General features: G+C 41.1%; 1 protein-coding gene across 10 annotated transcripts in view; it reads left to right on the top strand.

Annotated features, from left to right (window-relative positions):
• The window catches only part of PHKA2 (phosphorylase kinase regulatory subunit alpha 2), an 87,325-nt gene that overhangs the window by 11,103 nt on the left and 57,713 nt on the right, over nucleotides 1-18,509 (top strand). The gene's annotated exons all lie outside the window — the stretch shown is intronic.

The raw sequence follows: 18,509 nt of genomic DNA, 5'->3' as shown, positions 1-18,509 counted from the left end.
AGTGGTTAAGAATCCGCCTGCCAGTGCACGGGACATGGGTTCGAGCCCCGGTCCGGGAAGATCCACATGCCGCGGAGCAGCTAAGCCCGTGAGCCACAAATACTGAGCCTGCGCTCTAGAGCCCGCAAGCCACAACTACTGAGGCCCGTGCGCCACAACTACTGAGCCTGCGCTCTAGAGCCCGCGATCCGCAACTACTGAAGCCCGTGTGCCTACAGCCTGTGCTCTGCAACAAGAGAAGCCACCGCAGTGAGAAGCCCGCACATCGCAACAAAGAGTAGCCCCCGCTCGCCGCAACTAGAGAAAGCCCGCGTGCAGCAATGAAGACCCAACGCAGCTAAAAATAAGTAAATAAAATAAATCTATTAAAAAGTAAATAATAAATAAATAATGGAAAAAAGAAGGGTTACTCACACAACCAGTAGTCTCAATTACAGATGCAGTCATTTTAAAACCAATGCTGCTGTCATTCCCACTTTAAAAAACCTCTCCCAAGTCCAAGGCATTGCCCTTCCCCATCTCCTTTAACATTTCAAACAGTTGCTAGAACAAAATTCCCATACAACAAATGAATTTAACCAGTTTTCGGAGTTTTTGTAATAGAAATTCTCACATTCTATTTTTTGCTTTACCAGCACAGGGGCGGTAGGGAACAGGGGGCTGGGGGAGTAATCATGTATTTTCAACATTTATCTTAGTTTCTTTTGGGCATTGCATTTGAATAATTGAACAGTATATTCCTCCCTTGGAACTGAGCAAGTTGGTGGGATGCACTAAGCGATTCTTAATCCAAAGGAAAGAGGTCTAAGGGTAGGAGTTAGCCGGAGGCCTCTGACCTCTGTCCCTTGGAGCATAGGAAAAGGAGCTTCAGGAAGGCTTCATGGAGGAGGGAGCATGTGAAGGAGAGGCGTTTGCTGGAGAGCATTACAGGCGGGGAGAGGAGTGTGTGCACAGGCCCAGAAGTGCGAGAGCAGAGCATGTGCAGGAAATACTAATTGGGGTTTTCTGGGGAGCTAAGGAGGGAGCGACGGGTGATGAGGCGGGATGTGAGAGGAAGAGCCAGCACATGATGAGCCTTGTATGGCTACCCAAGGGACTTCGGTTCTATCTTGTAGGGTCGGAGAATTCTGAGCAGGGCAGTGAAGGCTTGAGATTCTAGGTCTTTCAGTGACCTCCCTTTGTGGAGGATGGATTGGAAGGAAAGCAGTACTAGAGGCAGAGAGATCAGTAAGGAGCTATTCCGATTTTCTTTTGGGACGGAGGGAGGGGAAGAAGGAATCTATCCTCTCTGTGCCGTTTTTGGTGGGTAGATGACAGCATCCATCTCTGTGCCCTCCAGGTAGAAATTGAACTGCAAAATGTTAAATTAAGTAGTTTGGTGCTACCATCTAGCTTATGTATTTTGCCTCAATATTGCCTCAATCTTAGATTTCTTTAATAGCATCAAATGTTTTTACGGTATCTAGTTCACTGTGGCCAGTTAATAGGCATTTGTAGTTGTATCTGTCAGGATTCTTTCAGATGTAACTGACACAAACCCACCTCAAATGGCCTTTAAGCACAAAAGAGAATTTATTGGTCAAATAACTGAAAATCCCAAGCGACTGGGCTAGGTTCAGGCATGGCTGGATTTAGGAGCTCAAATGACCAAGTATATCTCTTTGTATTACTTGGCCCTGTTTGACTCAGAGTGGGCTTTATTCTCTGGCAGGCTCATCTCAGGTGGTGGCAGAAGTGGTCCCTTGGCAGCTCCAGGTTATAGTCTTTCAGATTGGTGCCCTCTGTAGAAAGCAAGCTTTTCCTATAGTGCCCCTAGAGAAAGTCCTGACTGTGAATGGCTCTCAGTTGGTCCAGCTTGGGTCGTGTGCACATGCCTGAACTGTGCCTAGATTGGCCAGGCTGGGTCACACGTCCTTCCCTGCAGCTGGGGTTGTGGCCAGGGGTCAGGCAGTTATGGGATCAACCCTGCCTCCCCTCCCCAGAACCACTACTGAATCAGAGCAGGGGAAATTATAGGCCATTACCAGAAAAGGGGGGAACAGTTACTGGATAGGCAGAGGCAACAGTGGTTTCCATTAGAATGGGGATGAAGTAAAGGGCCCGAGGGGTCCCGACCCATGGTCTCCAGTCTGCTTCGAACCCTCCTTTTTATACAAAAGGAAACCAAGGGCCAGAGAAGTTAAGTAATTCGCTCAAGATCACATAGCTAATAAGTGGCAGAGCAGATTTGAACCCAGGTGTATCTTACACAGTGTGGGGGCTGTGGCCTTAAACACTGCATTATGTTCCGTGCCTCCCTTGAGGAACGGCCTTCAGGGACCTTCTGCACAAATAATACCAGAGACTGAGCTCACATTACCTACAACCCTGTCCATTCTATTTGGAAAATTCTAAATATTAGGAAGCTCTTACGTTGAGTTGAAATCTGACTTGAGTTGAATAGCCAAAAAAATCAAATCCCTCTTTCAGAGGACAACCTTTCAGCAATTTGAAGATGCTAACTTGCTCTCCCTTAAACCTTCTCTAAACACCCTATTCTCCCTTCATGAGCTGTGGCTCTCAGCCTCTTCATAGCCCTGACCAACCTCTGGGTATGTTCCAGGTAGGGAATATCCCTTTTCAAACATGGTGTTTGGCAGTGACAGTATGCCAGGTGTGCTCTGCCAGGCTGGCAGTTCAGTGAGACGCTCATTTCCCTTGTTCTGAAAACTCTACTTCCATTAACATAGCCTTGATTTTTTGGTATCCACTCACATGCTGTTCGTAGGTTGTTCGTTGTTAAAACTTGCAGGCAGTGTTGTATAGTTGAAATTTCTTGTACCTAAATACTGGGGCAAGATGTGGCTGGGTCAAAGGGTAGCTGCTGGGATGGGGGAGTGGGGGGGTGATTTGGAAAAAAGAGAAGAGGTTCTGTTTAAAGAGTTGTTGGGGCCCTGGGAGTGGGAGTGTATGTGTAAAGGGAGCTGAGTCATCTCAAATGTGTGGGAGTGATTGCTACTAAAGTTAGTTAAGCAGACATTTATTGAACACGTAAGCCCAATAAATAAATTCTTGTTGAATTGTATCTAGTTTTGTTTCCACCTGTTTTCTAAGTCCTTAAGTGTTCTGCTGTTCTGGGTCAGCATCCACTTTGCAGCCCTTACCTGCCCCTCCTCTCACATGCACACGCCTTCTTAGGAGCAGTGGATGCCACCTTTTCAACATCGCTGCTCTCTTCTGTTGTTAATCCTCCCCATCCCCTGATTGCTCTCAGTATCATCTTGGTATTGCCACCAACCAAGAAGATTGTATAAGTGTTGTTTCTTGAGCGTATATGACGAAGACTTGAGCTTTTATTATCTTTATTTTTCAGGTTGATAATTTTAACATTGAATATATGTTTTTAAACTACATACCCACCACCCTAGGGAGCCATGTACACTGTCTTCTTCGGTCATCTTGTACCACTGTACCGTTACCCTCAGTGAAATTCACTGCCCTAACTTCTGCCTCCTTAAACTTCACCTCTGTCCTTTGAGTTTACTATTCTCCGTTTCACCCATCTCATCTCTGAATCTAGGGATAAGCCATTTCCTATGCTTGAAGCAGCTCCCCTGTTTTACCCACTTTTCTACTTATAAAGCAAAAATGAGGATTTACCACCTGTTTGAATCATTCCCAAGATTCATGCTTCTTCAGAGTTTCCTAAAGAAAGACTACAGTTCTATGAATTTTAAAACATGTATAGAGTCACGTAACCACCACCATAATCAAAATACAAAGCAGTTCCTTCGACTAAAAAATCTCCCTCCTGCTACCTCTTTATAGTCACACATCCCACCCAACCCTAATCTCTGGAAACCGCTGATTTGTTCTGTGTCACTATAGTTTTGTCTTTTCAAGATTGTCATGTAAGTGGAATCATATGGTATGTAACCTTTGAGAGTGGCTTCTTTCACTTAGTATAATGCCCCCGAGATTCATCCAAGCTGTCGTGTGTATCAGTAGTTTGTTCTTTTTCATTGCCGAGTAGTATTCATTATATGGACATATCACAGTGTGTTTATCCATTCACCCGTTGAAGGAAATTTGAGTTATTTACAGTTTCTGGCAGTTATGGATCGAGCTGCTTTAAACATGCATGTAGAGGTTTGCATTTCTCTAGGGTAAATACTTAGGAGCAGGTTTGCTGGGTCATAGGGTAAGTGTCTGTTTAACTTCATTAGAAATCGCCAAACTCTTTTCTAGAATGGCAGCACTATTTTGCATTCCCACCAACAGTGTATGAGGATTCAAGTGGCTCTATGCCCCTGTTAACGCTTAGTATTGGCATTAGTTTTTCTATACTTTAAATTTTCATTTATTTACTTATTTATTGAAGTATACTTGATTTACAATGTTGTGTTTCTGGTGTACAGCAAAGTGACTCAGTTATATATATACATATTCTTTTTCATATTCTTTTCCATTATGGTTTATTACAGGATATTGAATATAGTTCCCTGTGCTATACAATAGGACCTTGTTGTTTATCTATTATATATATAGTAGTTTGTATCTGCTCATTCCAAACTCCTAATTTATCCCTCCCCACCTCCTTTTCCCTCTGGTAACCATAAGTTTATTTTCTATGTCTGTGAGTCTGTTTCTCTTTTGTAAATAAGTTCATTTGTATCATATTTTAGATTCCACATGCAAGTGATATATGGTATTTGTCTTTCTCTTCTGACTTACTTAGTATGATCATCTCTAAGTCCATCCATGTTGCTGCATATGGCATTATTTCATTCTTTTTTATGGGAGAGTAGTATTCCATTGTCTGTGTATACACACACACACACACACACACACACACAAACACACACACATGTATATATCACCCATCTTCTTTATCCATTCATCTGTTGATGGACATTTAGGTTGCTTCCATGTCTTGGCTATTGTAAGTAGTGCTGCTGTGAACGTTGGGGTGAATGTATCTTTTCAAATTACAGTTTTCTCCAGATATCTGCCCAGGAGTGGGATTGCTGGGTCATATGGTAGTTCTATTTTTAGTTTTTTAAGGAACCTCCATACTGTTTTCCATAGTGGCTGTACCAGTTTACATTCCCACCAACAGTGTAGGACGGTTCCCTTTTCTCCGTACCCTCTCTGGCATTTGTTATTTGTAGACTTTGATGATGGCCATTCTGACTGGTATGAGGTGATACCTCATTGTAGTTTTGATTTTTTTTTTAATTAATTTATTTTTGGCTGTGTTGGGTCTTCATTGCTGTGCTCAGGCGTTCTCTAGCTGCACTGAGTAGGAGCTACTCTTCGTGACAGTGTGTGAGCTTCTTGTTGCAGTGGGTTCTCTTGTTGCGAGCACAGGCTCTAGGAACGCAGGCTTCAGTAGTTGTGGCTCGTGGGCTGTAGAGCGCAGGCTCAGTTGTTGTGGCACACGGGCTTAGTTGCTCTGCGTCATGTGGGGTCTTCCCAGACCAGGGCTCAAACCTGTGTCCCCTGCATTGGCAGGCGGATTCTTAACCACTGTGCCACCAGGGAAGTCCCTAGTTTTGATTTTAATAATTAGCAATGTTGAGTATCTTTTCATGTGTCTGTTGGCTATCTGTATGTCTTCTTTGGAGAAATGCCTCTTTAGGTCTTCTGCCCATTTTTTGATTGGGTTGTTTGTTTTTTTGTTATTGAGTTGTATGAGCTGTTTGTATATTTTAGAAATTAAGCCCTTGTCAGTTGCATCATTTGCAGATATTTTCTCCCATTCCGTAGGTTGTCTTTTCATTTTGTTTATGGTTTCCCTTGCTGTGCAAAAGCTTGTAAGTTTGATTTGGTTCCATTTGTTATATTTGCTTTTATTTCTCTTGTCTTGGGAGACTGATCTAAGAAAACATTCTTACATTTATGTCAGAGAATGTTTTGCCTGTGTTCTCTTCTAGGATTTCTATGGTGTCATGTTTTATATTTAAGTCTTTTTTTTTGTTTTGTTTTTTGCGGTACGCGGGCCTCTCACTGTTGTGGCCTCTCCCGTTGCGGAGCACAGGCTCTGGACGCGCAGGTTCAGCGGCCATGGCTCACGGGCCCAGCTGCTCCGCGGCATGCGGGATCTTCCCGGACCGGGGCACGAACCCATATCCCCTGCATCGGCAGGCGGACTCTCAACCACTAGCGCCACCAGGGAAGCCCCTATATTTAACTCTTTAAGCCATTTTGAGTTTATTTTTGTGTATGGTGTGAGGGAGTGTTCTAACTTCATTGATTTATATGTGACTGTCCAGCTTGCCCAGCACCACTCGCTGACGAGATTGTCTTTTCTCCATTGTATATTCTTGCCTCCTTTGCCGAAGATTAATTGATCATAGGTGTGTGGATTTATTTCTGGGCTCTCTATTCTGTTTCATTGATCCATATGTCTGTTTTTGTGCCAGTACCATGTTGTTTTGATTACTGTAGCTTTGTAGTATAGTCTGAAATCAGGGTGGGTTATACCTCCAGCTTTGTTCTTTTTCCTCAGGCTTATTTTGGCAATTCTAGGTCTTTTATAGTTCCACATAAATTTTAGGATTATTTGTTCTAGTTCTGTGAAAAAGGTCATGGATAATTTGATAGTGATCGCATTTAATCTGTAGATTGCTTTGGGGAGTATGGCCATTTTAACAATATTCTTCCAATCCAGGAGCATGGGATATCTTTCCATTTCTTTGAATCATCTGTAATTTCCTTAATCAATGTTTTATAGTTCTCAGCACATAAGTCTTTCACCTCCTTGGTCAGGTTTATTCCTAGATATTTTTTATTTTTATTATTATTTTGCGGTACGCGGGCCTCTCACTGCTGTGGCCTCTCCCGCTGCGGAGCACAGGCTCCGGATGCGCAGGCTCAGCGGCCATGGCCCACGGGCCCAGCCGCTCCACGGCATGTGGGATCCTCCTGGACCAGGGCACGAACCTGCGTCTTCTGCATCAGCAGGCGGACTAAACCACTGCGACACCAGGGAAGCCCCCTAGATATTTTTTTTATGTGATTTTAAAAGGGGTTGTTTTTTACTTTGCCTTTCTGATATTTCATTGTTTGTGTAAAGAAATGCAAAAGATTTCTGTTTGTTAATCTTGTATCCTGCTACCTTGCTGAATTCGTTTATTAGTTCTACTAGTTTTTGTGTGGAGTCTTAAGGGTTTTCTGTATATAGTATCATGTTATCTGCATATAATGACAGTTTTACCTCTTCCCTTCCAATTTGGATGCCTTTTATTTCTTTTTCTTGTCTGACTGCTGTGGCTAGGACTTCCAATACTATGTTGAAGAGAAGCGAGAGTGGGCATCCTTCTCTTGTTCCAGATTTTAGTGGGAAGGCTTTCAGGTTTTCACCATTGAGTCTTATGTTGGCTGTGGGTTTGTCATAAATAGCTTTTATTATGTTGAGATATGTTCCCTCTATACCCACTTCGGTAAGAGTTTTTAACATGAATAGATGTTGAATTTTATCAAATGCTTTTTTTGCATCTGTTGAAATGATCATGTGGTTTGGCAGTATTTTTTTATTTTAGCCATTTCAATAGGTAGGTAGTGCTATCTCAGTGGTTTTAATTTGCATTTCCTTAATAGCTAATGATGTTGGCCTTTTTAAAAAAATTTTATTTATCTATTTTTGGCTGCGTTGGGTCTTCATTGCTGCACACGGGCTTTCTCTGTGGCGAGCAGGGGCTGCTCTTCATTGCAGTGCACGTGCTTCTTGTTGCAGTGGCTTCTCTTGTTGTGGAGCACAGGCTCTAGGCACGCGGGCTTCAGTAGTTGTGGTTCACAGGCCCTAGAGTGCGGGCTCAGTAGTTGTGGCGCACTGGCTTAGTTGCTCCATGGCATGTGGGATCTTCCTGGACTAGGGCTCGAACTCGTGTCCCCTGCATTGGCAGACAGATTCTTAACCAATGTGCCAACAGGGAAGCCCTTTTCAAGTTTTTTTTCAACCAATTTTTAAATAAGTTGTTTTCTTACTGTTGAGTTTTGAGAGTTCTTTCCATATGCTGGATACAATTCCCTTGTTGAACATGTGACTTGCAAATAGTTTCTCCCAGTCTATAGCTTGTCTTTTTATCTCTTAAGTGTCTTTCACAGAGAAAAAGGTTTTAATTTTGATAAAGTCCAGTTTATCGATTTTTCTTCTATGGATGGTGCTTTTGGTGTCATGGCTAATTTTGCCTAATTTTAAGTCATGAAGATTTTTCTTCTATGTTTTCTTTCTTTTTAAAATTATTTTATTTATCTCTATTTGGCTGCCTTGGGTCGTCGTTGCTGTGTGCAGGCTTTCTCTAGTTGTGGCGAGCAGGGGCTGCTCATTGTTGTGATGTGCGGGCTTCTCATTGCGGTGGCTTCTCTTTGTTGCAGAGCACAGGCTCTAGGCACGTGGCCTGCAGTAGTTGTGGCACATGGGCTCAGTAGTTGTGGCTCGCGGGCCCTAGAGCACGGGCTCAGTAGTTGTGCCGCATGGGCTTAGTTGCTCTGTGGCATGTGGGATCTTCCCAGACCAGGGCTCAGACCTGTATCCCCTGCGTTGGCAGGCAGATTCTTAACAACTGCGCCACCAGGGAAGTCCCATCTTCTATGTTTTCTTACAGAAGTTTTATAGGTTTACATTTTACATTTAGATCTCTGATCCATTTTGAGTTAACGTTGTGTAAGATGTGGGATTTAGATTCAGATTCATTTTCTTGCATATGGATGTTCATTTGTTCCAATACCATTTATTAAAAAGACTGTTCTTTCTCCCTTTGTGTTTAGACCTTTGTCAAAGGTCAATTTGTCATATGTGTGTGGATCTACTTCTGGTCTCTATTCTTTTCTAGGCCCTATGTCTGTATCCCTTTTCCTCTTGTTAGGTGCACACACATTTAGGATTATTATATCTTCATAGGAACTGACCCTTTCATTATTATGTAACATCTCTCTGTATCCCTGGTCGTTTTCTTTGCTGTGAAGTCTACTTTGTCTGATGTTAATATCTCAATTCGTTTCCCCTCTTCTCCCTATGCTGAAGAGTAGGATTTCAGTTTATTACTTTAACAATTTTTTTATAAGCCCTAAAGCAAAAGGCAAGTAATTCATCACCATTTTAATCTCTGAGCACTTTAGATTCAGTAATGATTCGGCTGTGGAGGCGGCAGGTGGGGGTGTTTCCCAGCCCATCACAGCTAGCAGGTGACGTCACCATGACAGCATAGTTGTTCACAATTATTCATATAATAATTGTTCACATAGAGGGCAGACAGCAGAAACAAGAAGAACTACAATTCTGCAGCCTGTGGAAGGAAAACCACATTCATGGAAAGATAGACAAAATGAAAAGGCAGAGAACTTTGTACCAGATGAGGGAACAAGATAAACCCCAGAAAAACAACTAAATGAAGTGGTGATAGGCAACCTTCCAGAAAAAGAATTCAGAATAATGATAGTGAAGATGACCCAGGACCTTGGAAAAAGAATGGAGGCAAAGATGGAGAAGATGCAAGAAATGTTTAACAGAGACCTAGAAGAATTAAAGAACAAACACCTGGAAGAATTCAAGAACAAACAAACAGAGATGAACAGTACAGTAACTGAAATGAAAAATACACTAGAAGGAATCAATACCAGAATAACTGAGGCAGAAGAACGGATAAGTGACCTGGAAGACAAAATGGTGGAGTTCACTGCTGCGGAACAGAATAAAGAAAAAAGAATGAAAAGAAATGAAGACAGCCTAAGAGACATCTGGGACAACATTAAATGCAACAACATTCGCATTAAAGGGGTCCCAGAAGGAGAAGAACAGAGGAAGGACCCGAGAAAATATTTGAAGAGATTGTAGTCAAAAACTTCCCTAATATGGGAAAGGAAATAGCCACCCAAGTCCAGGAAGCACAGAGAGTCCCAGGCAGGATAAACCCAAGGGAAACACACCAAGACATATAGTAATCAAATAGACAAAAATTAAAGACAAAGAAAAATCATTGAAATCATAAGGGGAACACGACATAACATATAAGGGAACTCCTATAAGGTTAACAGCTGATTTCTCAGAAGAAACTCTACAAGCCAGAAGGGAGTAGCATTATATATTTAAAGTGATGAAAGGGAAGAACCTACAACCAAGATTACTCTACCCGGCAAGGACCTCATTCAGATTCGACAGAAATCAAAAGCTTTACGGACAAGCAAAAGCGAAGAGAATTCAGCACCACCAAACAAGCTCTACAACAAATGCTAAAGGAACTTCACTAAGTGGGAAACACAAGAGAATAATAGGGCCTACAAAAAGAAACCCATAACAATTAAGAAAATGGTTATAGGAACATACATATCGATAATTACCTTAAACGTGAATGGATTAAATGCTCCAACCAAAAGACACATGCTCGCTGAATGGATACAAAAACCATATATATATGTATATATATATATATATAAAATATATATACACATATATATGTATATATGTATATGCAATATATATATGGTATATATATATTGTATATACATATATACATATATATGTGTATATATATATACCATATATATGTTGTCTACAAGAGACCCACTTCAGACCTAGGGACACACACAGACTGAAAGTGAGGGGATGGAAACAGATATTCCATGCAAATGGAAATCAAAAGAAAGCTGGAGTAGCTATACTCATATCAGACAAAATAGACTTTAAAATAAAGAATGCTACAAGAGACAAGGAAGGACACTACATCATGATCAAGGGATCAATCCAAGAAGAAGATATAACAATTATATGTGCACCCAACATAGGAGCACCTCAGTACATAAGGCAACTGCTAACACCTGTAAAACAGGAAATCGACAGTAACACAATAATGGTGGGGGACTTTAACACCTCACTTACACCAATGGACAGATCATCCAGACAGAAAATTAATAAGGAAACAGAAGCTTTTAATGACACAAGAGACCAGATAGATTTAATTGATATTTATAGGACATTCCATCCCAAAACAGCACGTTACACTTTCTTCTCAAGTGTGCACAGAACATTCTCCAGGATAGATCACATCTTGGGTCACAAATCAAGCCTCAGTAAATTTAAGAAAATTGAAATCATATCAAGTACCTTTTCTGACCACAATGCTATGAGATTAGAAATCAATTACAAGGAAAAAAGCATATAACACAAACACATGGAGGCTAAACAATACATTACTAAATAAGCAAGAGATCACTGAAGAAATCAGAGGAAATCAAAAAATACCTACAGACAGATTACAAGGAAAACACGACGATCCAAAACCTATGGCATGCAGCAAAAGCAGTTCTAAGAGGGAAGTTTATAGCAATACCAGCCTACCTCAAGAAACAAGAAAAGTCTCAAATAAACAATCTAACCTTCCACCTAAAGGAACTAGAGAAAGAAGAAGAAACAAAACCCAAAATTAGTAGAAGGAAAGATATCATAAAGATCAGAGCAGAAATAAATGAAATAGAAACAAAGGAAACGATAGCAAGGATCAATAAAACTAAAACCTGGTTCTTTGAGAAGATAAACAAAATTGATAAACCTTTAGCCAGACTCATCAAGACAAAGAAGGAGAGGACTCAACTCAATAAAATTAGAAAAGAAAAAGGAGAAGTTGCAGCGGACACCACAGAAACACAAAGCATCATAAGAGACTACTACAAGCAACTCTATGCCAATAAAACGGACAACCTGGAAGAAATGGACAAATTCTTAGAAAGGTATAACCTTCCAAGGCTGAACCAGGAAGAAATAGAAAATATGAACAGACCAATCACAAGTAATGAAATTGAAACTGTGATTAAAAATCTTCCAACAAACAAAAGTCCAGGCCCAGATGGCTTCACAGGTGAATTCTATCAAACATTTAGAGAAGAGCTAACACTTGTCCTTCTCAAACTCTTCCAAAAAATTGCGAAGGAAGGAACACTCCCAGACTCCTTCTATGAGGCCACCGTCACCCTGATACCAAAACCAGACAAAGATACAGCAAAAAAAGGAAATTACACACCAATATCACTGATGATTGTAGATGCAAAAATCCTCAACAAAATACTAGCAAACAGAATCCAACAACACATTAAAAGGATCATACACCATGGTCAAGTGGGATTTATCCCAGGGATACACAGATTCTTCAGTATATGCAAATCAATACATGTGATACACCATATTAACAAATTTATGAATAAAAACCATATGATCATCTTAATAGATGCAGAAAAAGCTTTTGAAAAAATTCAACACCCATGTATGATAGAAACTCTCCAGAAAGTGGACATAGAGAGAAACTACCTCAACATAAAAAGGGCATATACAACAAACCCACAGCAAACATCATTCTCAATGGTGAAAAACTGAAAGCATTTCCTCTAAGATCAGGAAGAAGACAAGGATGTCCACTCTCGCCACTCTTATTTAACATAGTTTTGGAAGTCCTAGCCATGGCAATCAGAGAAGAAAAAGAAATAAAAGGAATACAAATTGGAAAAGAAGAAGTAAAACTGTCACTGTTTGCAGATGACATGACACTATACATAGAGAATCCTAAAACTACCACCAGAAAACTACTAGAGCTAATCAATGAATTTGGTAAAGTTGCAGAATACAAAATTTATTTATTTATTTATTATTATTTTTAAAAATTTATTTTTGGCCGTATTGGGTCTTCATTGCTGCACGTGGGCTTTCTCTAGCTGTGGCAAGAGGAGGCTACTCTTCATTGCGGTGTGTGGGCTTCTCATTATGGTGGCTTCTCTTGTTGTGGAGCATGGGCTCTAGGCACGTGGGCTTCAGTAGTTGTGGCTTGTGGGCTCTAGAGCACAGGCTCAGTAGTTGTAGTGCACGGGCTTAGCTGCTCCGTGGCATGTGGGATCTTACCAGACCAGGGTTTGAATCTGTGTCCCCTGCATTGGCAGGCGGATTCTTAACCACTGCGCCACCAGGGAAGCCCTGCAGGATACAAAGTTAATGCACAGAAATCTCTTGCATTCCTATACACCAACAACGAAAGATCAGAAAGAGAATTTAAGGAAACAGTCCCATTCACCATTGCAACAAAAAGAATAAAATACCTAGGAATACACCTACTTAAGGAGGTAAAAGACCTGTACACAGAAAATTGTAAGACACTGATGAAAGAAATCAAAGATGACACAAACAGATGGAGAACTATACCATGTTCTCGGATTGGAAGAATCAATATTGTGAAAATGACTCTACTACCCAAAGCAATCTACAGATTCAATGCAATCCCTATCAAATTACCAGTGGCATTTTTTACAGAACTAGAACAAAAAAGTTTTAAAATTTGTATGGAGACACAAAAGATCCTGAATAGCCAAAGCAGTCTTGAGGGGAAAAAACGGAGCTGGAGGAATCAGACTCCACGACTTCACACTGCACTACAAAGCTACAGTAATCAAGACAGGATGGGACTGGCACAAAAACAGAAATATAGATCAATGCAACAGGATAGAAAGCCCAGAGATAAACCCACGAACCTATGGTCAACTAATCTATGACAAAGGAGGCAAGGATACACAATGGAGAAAAGACTGTCTCTTCAACAAGTGGTGCTGGGAAAACTGGACAGCTACATGTAAAAGAATGAAATTAGAACACTCTCTAACACCATACACAAAAAATAGACTCAAAGTAGATTAGAGACCTAAATGTAAGACCAGACACTTTAAAAGTCTTAGTTGAAAACATAGTAAGAACACTCTGTGACATAAATCATAGCAAGATCTTTTTTGATCCACCTCCTAGAGTAATGGAAATAAAAACAAAAATTAACAAATGGGACCTAATGAAACTTAAAAGCTTTTGAAAAGAAACCTACAAACAAGACAAAAAGACAACCCTCAGAATGGGAGAAAATATTTGCAAACAAGTCAACAGACAAAGGATTAATCTCCAAAATATATAAACAGCTCATGCAGCTCAATATTAAAAAAACAAACAACCCAATCAAGAAATGGGCAGAAGGCCTAAATAGACATTTCTCCAAAGAAGACATACAGGTGGCCAAGAAGCACGTGAAAAGCTGCTCAACATCACTAATTATTAGAGAAATGCCAATCAAAACTACAATGAGGTATCACCTCACACCAGTCAGAATGGCCATCATCAGAAAATCTACAAACGACAAATGCTGGAGATGGTGTGGAGAAAGGGAACCCTCTTGCACTGTTGGTGGGAATGTAAATTGATACAGCCACTCTGGAGAACAGTATGGAGGTTCCTTAAAGAACTAAAAATAGAATTACCATATGATCCAACAGTCCCACTACTGGGCATGTACCCAGAGAAAACCATAATTCAAAAAGATACATGCACCGCACTGTTCATTGCAGCACTGTTTACAGTAGCCAGGTCATGGAAGCAACCTAAGTGTCCATGTACAGGTGAATGGGTAAAGAAGATGTGGCACATATGTACAGTGGAATATTACTCAGCCATAAAAAGAAACAAAATTGAGTTATTTGTAGTGAGGTGGATGGACCTAGAGTCTGTCATACAGAGTGAAGTCAGTCAGAAAGAAAAACAAATACCATATGCTATCACATATATATGAAATCAAAAAAATGGTTATGAAGAACCTAGGGGCAGGACAAGAATAAAGATGCAGACGTAGCAAACGGACTTGAGGACACGGGGAGGGGGAAGCGTAAGCTGGGATGAAGTGAGAGAGTGGCATGGACATATATACACTACCAAATGTAGAATAGATAGCTAGTGGGAAGCAGCTGCATAGCACAGGGAGATCAGCTCGGTGCTTGGTGACCACCTAGAGGGGTGGGATAGGGAAGGTCGGAGGGAGGGAGACGCAAAGGGGAGGAGATATGGGGATGTATGTATATGTGTAGCTGATTCATTTTGTTATACAGCAGAAACTAACACACCATTGTAAAGCAATTGTACTCCAATAAAGATGTTAAAAAAAAGTACATATATACAATGGAATATTACTCAGCCATAAAATGGAATGAAATTAGGTCATTTGTAGAGAAATGGATGGATCTAGAGACTGGCATACAGAGTGAAGTAAGTCAGAAAGAGAAAAACAAATATTGTATATTAACGCATATATGTGGAACCTAGAAAAATGGTACAGATGAACCTGTTTGCAGGGCAGAAATAGAGACATAGATGTAGAGAAAAAATGTATGGACACCAAGGGGGGAAAATGGCAGGGGTGGTGGTGGTGGTGGGATGAATTGGGAGATTGGCATTGACACGGATACACTAATATGTATAAAATAAACTGTATAAAAAAGTAAATAAAATAAAATTCAGCAATTCAAAAATAAAAAGTATTACTGAAGTGTCTAAGGCAGGTACAGATTTTGTGATGTTGGTCAGCTTTTAATATTCATAACTTGTGATTTCTTTCCTTAGTTTAAATAAATATAATTTTCATACCTAAAAAGTAATAGTAATAATAATTATTCACATAATGGTTGTTCACAGTTATTTGCTTCTCACTCCTGGGAGAGGCTTCCACATCCTTACCCTGTGGAACTTAGGAATGGCCATGTGACTTGCTTTCAACAATGAGACGTGAGAGGAAGTGATATGTGTCAGTTCTAACCAGCAGCTGTAAGAGGCAGCTCATCGTTCACTGTCTGTCTTCTCCTCTGCCATGAGATGGGCAGTGTTGTGGGCATAAGGCTGTCCCAGTAGCCTGGTTCCTAGATGGAAGGTAACACAGAGCAGAACCACAGCTGAAAAGGGATGGACACAAGACATGGGCGAGAAATATAAGCCACCAAGATTTTAGTGTTGATATGACAGTATAGGGGCCAAGCCCTGGGCCCAGTCCATTCTAAGCCTTAGGGTCCTACCCTTTTTTCCCATAAACAGGAGCCAGGAAAGGCACTTCCCCTAAATTAGAAATGAACAAATGTTGGAGAGGGGCCGACAAATGACTGGATTTAAAAGAGAAACTGCCCAGCTGTTGGCCCCTTGCCCTTGATGAAGCACGGTTTATGTTAGGCTCATCTGTTTTGGACCTCTTCTTCTACAGTTTAAGGATGTCATTGTCAGTTTCCCTACAGCAGGAGTGCTGAGTCCCAGTGCAGGTCTGTGCTACCTCCTCTAATACTGCATTGGGACACTACCGTTGACTCTTTGTAGCTCTCCTCGTAGCTGCCCCCTCCTCTTCCTATAAGGGCGCTAATCCCCTTCATGAGAGCTCTGCCCACATGACCTGATTATCTCCCAAAGGCCCCACTTTCAAATACTGTCACATTGGGAATTAGATTTCAACGTATGAATTTTGGGGAGACACAGGCTTTCAATTCATAATAGTAGGTATTCCTTTTGCTGAGTGCAGCAGCACTCTAATTTAACATGGCTTGTGTATGCAGTTTTGAATATGGGAATCCCCTGAAACACCCAGACTGCTTCTCTGTAGTGGAATGAGGCTGAGACAGTTTAGCTCTGGGTGGGGATGAACTAATCCACTTATAGTTAAACCCAAACTAAAGAACCAAAGAGGTGACTTTCAGTTAACAGTGACATTTCATAATCCAAACCACACTTGGCGCTGTGTAAGCAGTCACTGCTGTGTCATTGGAAGGCTGTTTGTCTCAGTGGACTCACGGTTGATGGGTACGCCAGGAAGGGGCTGAGTTCTTTCTGTGCACCTCCTGATGGTTTCCTGCCCTGAGTTTATCCAACAGGACCCAGAACAGATAAAGATGCTTATGCTATACCTTGTTGGTGCATAGTGATTTTTTAAAAAAGAACTCCAATAGTCCACTATTGGAATGACTCATACCGTCCCTCAGCCATTCCTAGACTTCACTTCTGGTTGACTTTAATATCATTGATCTGTAGTTGTTGGCTGTAGAACAGTGTCAGTACACTGAATGCTGCTGCCCCTGAAGGCCCATCAGTTGCGTTTTAGATGTTTTTGAAGAGGGCATAGATTAAAGAGGAAGTCAAATATTTAATTCCTTAGGTGGGATCATCTGAAACTATGCCAATATTTTTTTTACCCAGTAACCTTGGCAGTATCACTTTGAAAGTACCCAGCAGCGTTTTTTAATGAGCCCTCTTGTAAATAATTTGGTACCCTGTTGAATAATAATTTAAGCTGGCAGGGTTCTGATTGCTATGATGTATTTTATTAGATACATATTTCTTTGCATAATTTCAGGAAAGTCAACAGAGGCTTTATCTTTATGTGACTCTTTTCCTATCTTATCCATTTTATTTCTAGGCACAGAGTTTATTAAGACTAGATTCTTAAAAAAGTAATAGCTTTATTGAGATATAATTTACTCACCATACAATTCATCTAGCATGTACAATTTAATGGGTTTTAGCATATTCACAGAGTTGTACATCATAACCACAGTCAAGTTTAGAACGTTTTCATCACCCCCAGAAAGGAAAAAACCTGTTAGCAGTCACTCACTCACTCACTCACTCACTCCCTCCCCATTTCCTCCCATCCCACTCCTACCCACAGCCCTAGACAACTACTAATCTACTTTCTATCTCTATAGATTTCCTATTCTGGACATTCTGTACAATTGGAATCATACAGTATGTAGACTTTTGTGACTGACTTCTTAGTGTAATGTTTTCAAGGTTCATCCATGCTGTAGCATGTATTAGTACTTCATTCCTTTTTATTGCTGAATAATATTTCATTGTTCGTATGGATCACATTTTGTTTATCCATTTATCAGTTGATGGACACTTGGGTTGTTTCCTCTTTTGGGCTACTATGAATAATGCTGTGATGAACATTTGTGTACACTTTTTGTGAAGGTCTGGCTTTTTAGTGACTCAGCTGCCCTTTTAAATACTGGTGATACCATAGCTACATAGGAACCCTGATGGCCACCCCCTTTTAAAAATAATTAATTAATTAATTAATTTTTGGCTGCGTTGGGTCTTTGTTGCTTTGCTTGGGCTTTTCTCTAGTTGCGGCGAGCGGGGGCTACTCTTCGTTGCGGTGTGCAGGCTTCTCATTGCGGTGGCTTCTCTTGTTGTGGAGCACGGGCTCTAGGCGCACAGCCTCAGTAGTTGTGGCTCGCGGGCTCTAGAGCGCATGCTCAGTATTTGTGGCGCACGGGCTTAGTTGCTCCGCAGCACGTGGGATCCTCCCGGACCAGGGATCGAACCCATGCCCCCTGCACTGGCAGGCGGATTCCCAACCACTGTGCCACCAGGGAAGCCCCTGATGGCCCCTTGCTCGGCACCTCCTTTTTAAGGTAGGTGGCTTCCCCGGTCACACAGAGCTAGAGTGGTAGAGTGGGGCCTCTTGCTCCCATGTTCAGTGCTTTACTAAATGGTGTGGAAACACAAAGGGAGAGGAAGATCTAATTGTGTAATGCACATTTGTAAAAGCCTTGAAGGCTTTTTCTGTTTGCTGTTTCTTCTGTTCGTTACTTACAACAGTATGGTCTGGTCTGAAAGCCAAAGAACAAGTACTCACAAGTTAGAAGATCCCTCAGAGATTTTTTTAGTCTAATATCCTCATTATACAGATGAGAAAACCAAA

Source organism: Stenella coeruleoalba (genome assembly GCF_951394435.1).
Source record: "Stenella coeruleoalba genome assembly, chromosome: X".
NCBI lineage: Eukaryota > Metazoa > Chordata > Mammalia > Artiodactyla > Delphinidae > Stenella > Stenella coeruleoalba.
This window is presented reverse-complemented; position numbering and strand designations above follow the sequence as displayed.